We start from the raw sequence: 7,273 nt of genomic DNA, 5'->3' as shown, positions 1-7,273 counted from the left end.
TTTTAGAAGATCTATCGAATCAAGGGCCAGTATTTTCTAATTAACGTGGGATTTTCTAGATATTTATCTCTCTCCTAGTTCACCCTATTTTACTTTTAATATATAATAGATGTGATCGTTTTGCTTTGTTTTGAGCTTTCGGCGGAGGCGCAGATACAAAATTGATCGTTGGGTCCCTCTGCTCCATTTGGTCAGCTCAAATGGTATTGGAAAAGATAATGTTGCAACCAAATATATTTAAGTAGCGTACATCCAAATGAATAACATAATTCACAGGCAATGTAGTGGAGCAAAAAGAAAAAAAAACATAGTTTATAATTAAATAGAAAAATGAGATGGGATAACTAATACTCGTTTCCTGCCAATGCTCACCGATTCTCAATCAAATCCGCCTGAAGACGATCTTAAATATCATGGTCACACATCTACTCATCAAACGTAGATGCACCGGGCTGTGGCTCAACCAATTCACCCTAAAATCACTATCCTTTGTCATGGAAGCGTGCATAATACGCTCTTGCTTAACGATCATGTTGTGCATGATCATTGGCGGACGCAGCGGGGGGGCCGGGGGGGCCGTGGCCCACCCAGAATTTTTCCGGCCCAATTAATACCTGATGGAAAAAAGGCCGATTTGACGATTCAGTCTCGTGGAGATACCATCCTGGGTCGAGCCTCGAGCGCACTGGTCGTCGATGCAACCAGGGCGAGGAGACGACCAGACGTCCACCGGTCCACGCATCGCGAATTCGCGATTCCCCAATCCGGCAATCCCCACGCCCAGACCGCCGCCGCCCGCCGCTCAGGCCCCGACGCCGCCGCTGCCCGCCGGCGCCGCCGCTGCGGCGCTGCCCATCCCGGCGCTCGCCCGCCCAGCGCGCCGCTGTCCACAGAGACCGCCGGGCGCCGACCGTCGGTCGCCGGCCGCCCGCCCCTTCTCTTCGCCTCTTCCCAAGTCCCAAGTTCCCAACTGCCGAGAGTGAGGCCGGTGAGCCACTGAGCTGTGAATATTTTTTGATTTGCAGCTATTTGGCTATTTGGCTATTTCTCTGTATGCATTGACTTTCTGTATGAAACTATGAACGTATGTCCCTGTGTATGTCTATTCTCTGTTACTTTGTAAGTTTGTATGTTAAGAAGAACACATAAAATTAATAAATTAGTAATGTTTAAATGTTTCAATTGTGTAGAAATGAAGAGGAATAGCCAAATTGCGCTACTTTTTCAGAAAAAAGCATCAAAGAAGATTGCATCTCCGGTCCAATCCGATATTGTACACGATGAAGAAGTCGACTCCGATATTGAGAGTGACATTGACATTGAAGATACAACACCACACCCACCTTCACCCCAACAACCAAATGCAAGGTCACATGATGCTCACTTTCTTCCACATGATCCGGGGGAAAGGATTCCTATATCAAGTTATGATGTTAATATTGAAGATGATGTTCGGAGAGGATATATCCTAAAAGGTCCGTGCCAACCATATGAGCATGATTTCACAACAACAAAAAAGAAGGGCAAAAATCGACACTTTAGTTGTGTTGGTTTCATCACTACAATTGGCTAGAATATAGTATCGAAAAGGATGCGGCATTTTGCTTTGTGTGTTTCTTGTTCAAAGAAAGAGCCAATGGAGGTCCCGGAGGAGATGCCTTTGTTAAAGATGGTTTTAGAAATTGGAAAAAACCCGAATCATTTAAGAAGCATGTGGGCGGTGTTACTAGCATTCACAACCAAGCTCAAGAGAAGTACAACTTATTTGTTGCACCCAACACCAAAACTGATAATGTTCTTATGAAGGTGTCTAAGAAGGATGTACTTCTTTACAAGACTAGGCTAACTTACTCTCTTAGATGCTTGAGATTTCTTTTGAAACAAGGATTGGCATTCCGTGGACATGATGAGAGTGAAGAATCAACCAACCGGGGAAATTTTCTTGAACTTCTAAAGTGGCTTGCAGAAGGTAATGAGGAAGTCAATAAGGTTGTTTTGAAGAATGCTCCCGGAAATTGCATCTTGAATAGTCCAAGGATACAACATGACATTATTGAATGTTGTGCGATAGAAACTACTAGACTAATCATTGAAGATCTTGATGGTGACCACTATGCAATTCTAGCCGACGAGTCTAGTGATATGTCTCACAAAGAACAACTTGCTCTTTGTTTGCGTTATGTGGATAAATTCGGAAGAATATGTGAGAGGTTCCTTGGAGTAGTTCATGTTTCCGATACTACTTCATTGTCTCTCAAGGTTGCAATTATATCTTTGCTAAAAGATCATCATTTGTCTCCCACTCAAATTCGTGGACAAGGATATGATGGGGCTAGCAACATGAAGGGTGAGATTAAGGGGTTGAAAAACATTGATCATGAAAGAGTCACCATCTTCTTATTACATACATTGCTTTGCACATCAACTTCAATTGGTTCTTATTGCCGTGGCAAAGGATAATGAAGCATGTGTGTGGTTCTTTGATCATGTTTCTTATTTGTTCAATATCATTGGAGTTTCTTGCAAGCGTCATGACATGCTTCGGGATGTTAGAGCTCAACAAGTTTTACAAGCACTTGAGATGGGTGAAATTGAAAGTGGAAGTGGACTCAATCAAGAGATGGGTTTATCTAGACCCGGTGATACTCGATGGGGCTCTCATTACAAGACCATTCTACACATTGTTGATATGTACCCGGTGATACTTGAGGTGCTTGTAAGGATTGGAAAAGATCCTTCACAAAAGAGTGAGTGGACAAGAATAAGAGGAGTTGCCGCGGCCTTTGAATCATTTGACTTTGTTTTCAATCTCAACTTGATGCTTGTTGTTCTTGGCTACACAAATGACTTTTCTATATCTTTGCAAAAGAAGGATCAAGATATTCTCAATGCAATGGCGCTTGTTGGATTGGCAAAGGAGAAAATGAAGGATATGAGGTCATCACTTGGATGGGAAAGATTTCTTGCAAAGGTGACATTCTTTTGCAACACTCATGGCATTGAAGTTCCTTCCCCGGAATCTAATTATGTGGCTCATGGAAGATCACAATGGTATTATGAAAAGCAAACAAATGATGATCGTTATAGAAGAGAAGTGTATCTTGGTGTTGTTGATCAAGTTATTCAAGAGCTTGATAATCGGTTTGATGAGGTTAACATGGAGTTTCTTATTTGTATGGCGGCTTTGAATCCCGTGAATTCATTTGCTTCTTATGATACACAAAAGGTAACGAGACTTGCTCAATTCTACCCCAATGACATATCAAGCATGGATTTGTTAAGACTTGAACCCCAACTTGAGATCTTTATTGATGACATGAGAAAAGATGATAGATTCAAATGTGTCAATCATCTTGGTGAGCTCTCTATTAAGCTTGTTGAAACAAAAAAGCATGTTGTTTATGATTTAGTTTACATGCTTCTCAAATTGATATTGCTTCTACCGGTGGCGACGGCGAATGTTGAAAGAGTATTTTCCGCAATGAGTCTAGTGAAAAACTGTAAGGGTACATTGCCCCTATGTGTGGTTTCGGTAATTAATGACAACCCCTATGGACTAATGTTTTCATTGAGTTTATATGAAGGAATATTCCATAGGTACTACTTGCTCTCCATGTGTTGGATTCAAGTATGGATGCCATGAAGATAAAGATATACCTTGTGTATTGGCATCAAGATCATCAGTATGAAGATATATATGTGATATGATCAAGAAGAAGAAATGAAGATGGAGTTCTTATGTGGAACTCAATATTATCCATGCTCTATCTTAAGTGAGTATGAGAAGATACAAGGTTGAGTTGGGCAAGTTCAAGATGAGCATCTTGTGTGGATCACATGCTTGAAGCTTGCCGTCCACTTGGTGATAGTGAAGATGTGCATCAATGAACCTTTCCCATCATAGTGTATGGGGGAGCATTTGTGAGTATTCACGAAGCGACAATGATCAAGTGATGGGATGCGCAAGGCAAAGGTATGACCTTGATAGGTTTTCCTTTTGCCGGTCTCGAGGTGGTTGATGGGAGACCGGATTATAGGATAGATAGCCGCACTATTAAGAGGGGCTTTCGGTTGGTTAACTTGATCACATCGTCTTAGGGAGCTCAATCCTTGCATGCGTTGCATATTCTTATTGCTTCTTGGTATTTCTCGGTGTGAGGTTCTTGAGCTTGTTGTTAGCTTTACAACAAGCCCAAGTTCATCGAAAACGGAGTTCACATGCATCTTCTATTGCGTTTTCGATGTTGGGTGATTTTACCGGTTATTCATGATATAAGGTTCTACCTTTTATATTCATGATAAAATCCCCTCCTACAGATTCTTGGGTTTTCACTTTCTATTAGATAGCATTTGTTGTTATCTTGCAAGCAAAATTGGTTTCATGCGATTCGGAGTTCGGGAGCAATTGTTATTAAAGAAAAAGAGAAAAGAAGAAAAAGAAAAGAAAAAAGGGAAAGTGCCAGCCGGCCAGACCGGGCCAGGCGCCGGCCCACCCGGTCGAAAACCGGCCTGGGAACCGGTGCCATCCGGGCGGATTCCCGTGGGCCTGGCCGCCCCGTCCGGTCGCAGGCCCGGTCACCGACTGCCCGCCGGCGCTGCCCCCGGCCGAACCGGCCTCCCGCCGGATCGGCCGCCTCCCCGCGCGGCCCGCTCCACTCCGCGCCGCCCACGCGCCGCCCCCGCGCGCCCTGGCCGGGGCTGGGCCTCACCGCCCCGACGGCCCATCAGTGCGCTGCCTGCGCGCCCCGCTTCGCCTTGCTCCCGCCGCCCGCGCACTGCTGGGCTTCCTGCTTGGCCTGCGCGCGCCTATCCGCCGCTCGTGGGGGTTTCTGCCCCGCCCGGTTGCTGGGCTGGCCCGACCGGGCTGCTGACCGGCCTGGCCGGCTGCTGCCCCGGTCGGCCGGCCTGGTGACCGGCTGGGCCACTTTTTGGGACGTTTTTTCTGCCCGATTTTCTGTCTTTTTCCCCCAACAGCTATTTTTCCCCTTTAGCTATAAATAGGCTTCTTCCACCTTGAGCCAAACTAGTTCTTCCCATTCTCTCACCTCCATTGTTGCTATTTGAAGAACTTGCTCTCCCCCTTGATTCCTCCAACCATTCTTGCTCATATTTGAGGATTTGAGAGAGGGGATCTAGATCTACACTTCCACCAAACCGTTTCTTCTCTAAGTGAGGGAATCTCTTGGGATCTAGATCTTGGAGTCTTTGGTTGACTTTCCCCCTTGTTCTTCCTCTCCAATCTCATCCTAGCATTCGTTGCTTTGGTGGGATTTGAGTGTGAAGAACTTGAACACCTCCGGTGTTCTTGCTTTGCATCATTGCATAGTGTTGAGCTCTCCACCACGATTTGTTCGAGTGAGAGACCGTGAGCTTGTTACTCTTGGAGGGTGACCTCCTAGTTGGCTTGGTGATTGGTGCTCTGGTGATCTCTTCAAGAAGATTGTGAAGAGGCCCGGGCTTCTCCTTCGTGGAGCTTGTGAAGTGGTTGTGGAGCTTGCCATCTCCGGAGCGGAGGAAAAGCTAACCATAAGGAAAGGGCCATTATCCTTCGTGGGTGTGGTTCGGAGAATAGGGTGAGCCTTCGTGGCGCGGGGAATCCTTCGTGGGACCTCCACTCCTCCAAACGTGACGTACCTTGTTGCAAAGCAAGGGAACACGGGAATACATCCTCGTCTCCGCGTGCCTCGGTTATTTCTATACCCGAGCTCTCTTTCCTTGTGATAGCCATCGTGCTTGAAGTACATATATCTTGCTATCACTTGTGCTACATATATCTTGTGCCTATCTTGCTTAGCTCTAGTTGCTATTGTTACACTTAGTTGAGCTTAGCATATTTAGGGTTTGTGCTTGTAAACTAAACGATAGTTTAATTCCGCATTCATACAAGACAAATCCGCAAGAGTTTGTAATTGCCTATTCACCCCCCCCTCTAGGCGACATCTCGATCTTTCAAAAACAAGTTGAGCAATAGTATGGGTGATAACCTCTTAAACCATTTCTTAGTGACATTTATCGAGCGAGGGGTGTTCATTCATGTAAGTGATGATACCATTGTTGAAACTTTCATGGCAATGCGAAACCGTAGATTGAAGAAATGATGTAAGTTTCTAATTATGCTATATTCTACATGTAAGACCCTTGTAATGTTTTGAACTATTTGTATTGTAATCGTGCACATTTGATATATGTGTTGAACTCCAATGCAATGAATTTGTCTTGTATATTGTTCATTACTTCATTATGTAAAGGTTTTTCACATTTTGGGGGGTGCGCAATTTTTTTTTGAGGTATGCCCCCCCTCCAATTCTTTCCCGCGTCCGCCACTGTGCATGATCACACAAGCGTCATCACTTCCCGCATGGTCTAAACGGTCCATATTCTAGCAGGGCGATGAAAAATAGCCCACCGAGATTGCAGCACACCAAATGCCCGCTCTACATCTTTCCTATACACTAGTGGAAAACAGGGCTTTTGTTCCGGGTTGTAAGAGCCTTTTGTCGCGGGTGGCCATCCGCGACAAAAGGGGTGCGATAAAAGGTCGACCTTTTGTCGCGGGTCGCTTACCACCCGCGACATACAGCCCACCACGTGGCAGGCGCGGGGCACGCAGGGGACAGGCCCTTTTGTCGCGGGCGGTATTACCACCTGCGACAAAAGGCCCTCTACGTGGCGCGCGCACAACCCTGCTGCTTTAGGGTTTGAGGGGTGCAGCACCCCCCCCCCCCCCCCGCCCGCCACCGACCCCCTTTTATTTCATTTTTTTCATTCGAAAATAAAAGTTGCATATATAAATTTGTACGCTACTATAAGTTGTACACGTTCATTCATTATATATATATATATATATATATAGATCGATCAAACAAATATTGGAAGCAAAAGTAGATTCCCCTTACATATTCTTCCCTTACATATATATATACATGGAGCTCACGATCGACAGACAAGCGGTACTAACGACCGTCTATTTGGAGGTAGAGCATCTACTTGGACTAAACAAACCTTTGTTGTTTAATACTTCTCTAACCAAAAGTCCCGCCAGTTCCTCGGCGATTCCTAGTAGGTGTTCCTTTGGTTGGAGTATGTCCCGCATGTAGTCGACCTATATACGAAAATGAGATGAGTATGACTATATCAATCTTGATAACGAAATATTGACGATAATAAATGAAGTTGTGAATGTTATTGCTTACGTTGAATTTATTTTAGTTCTGCTTGTCCGTGGTTAACATGCGAATGGACTCGTAAACGTAGTATCCACATAGATTCGTCC

At 45.0% G+C, this 7,273-nt stretch overlaps 1 pseudogene; it reads left to right on the top strand.

Moving 5' to 3' along the window:
- Window positions 1–1,110: 1,110 nt before the first annotated feature.
- Window positions 1,111–6,187, top strand: LOC139838779 (uncharacterized; annotated as a pseudogene).
- The last annotated feature ends 1,086 nt before the right edge of the window (window positions 6,188–7,273 follow it).

This window comes from Lolium perenne, chromosome 4, assembly GCF_019359855.2.
Source record: "Lolium perenne isolate Kyuss_39 chromosome 4, Kyuss_2.0, whole genome shotgun sequence".
Taxonomy (NCBI): domain Eukaryota; kingdom Viridiplantae; phylum Streptophyta; class Magnoliopsida; order Poales; family Poaceae; genus Lolium; species Lolium perenne.
This window is presented reverse-complemented; position numbering and strand designations above follow the sequence as displayed.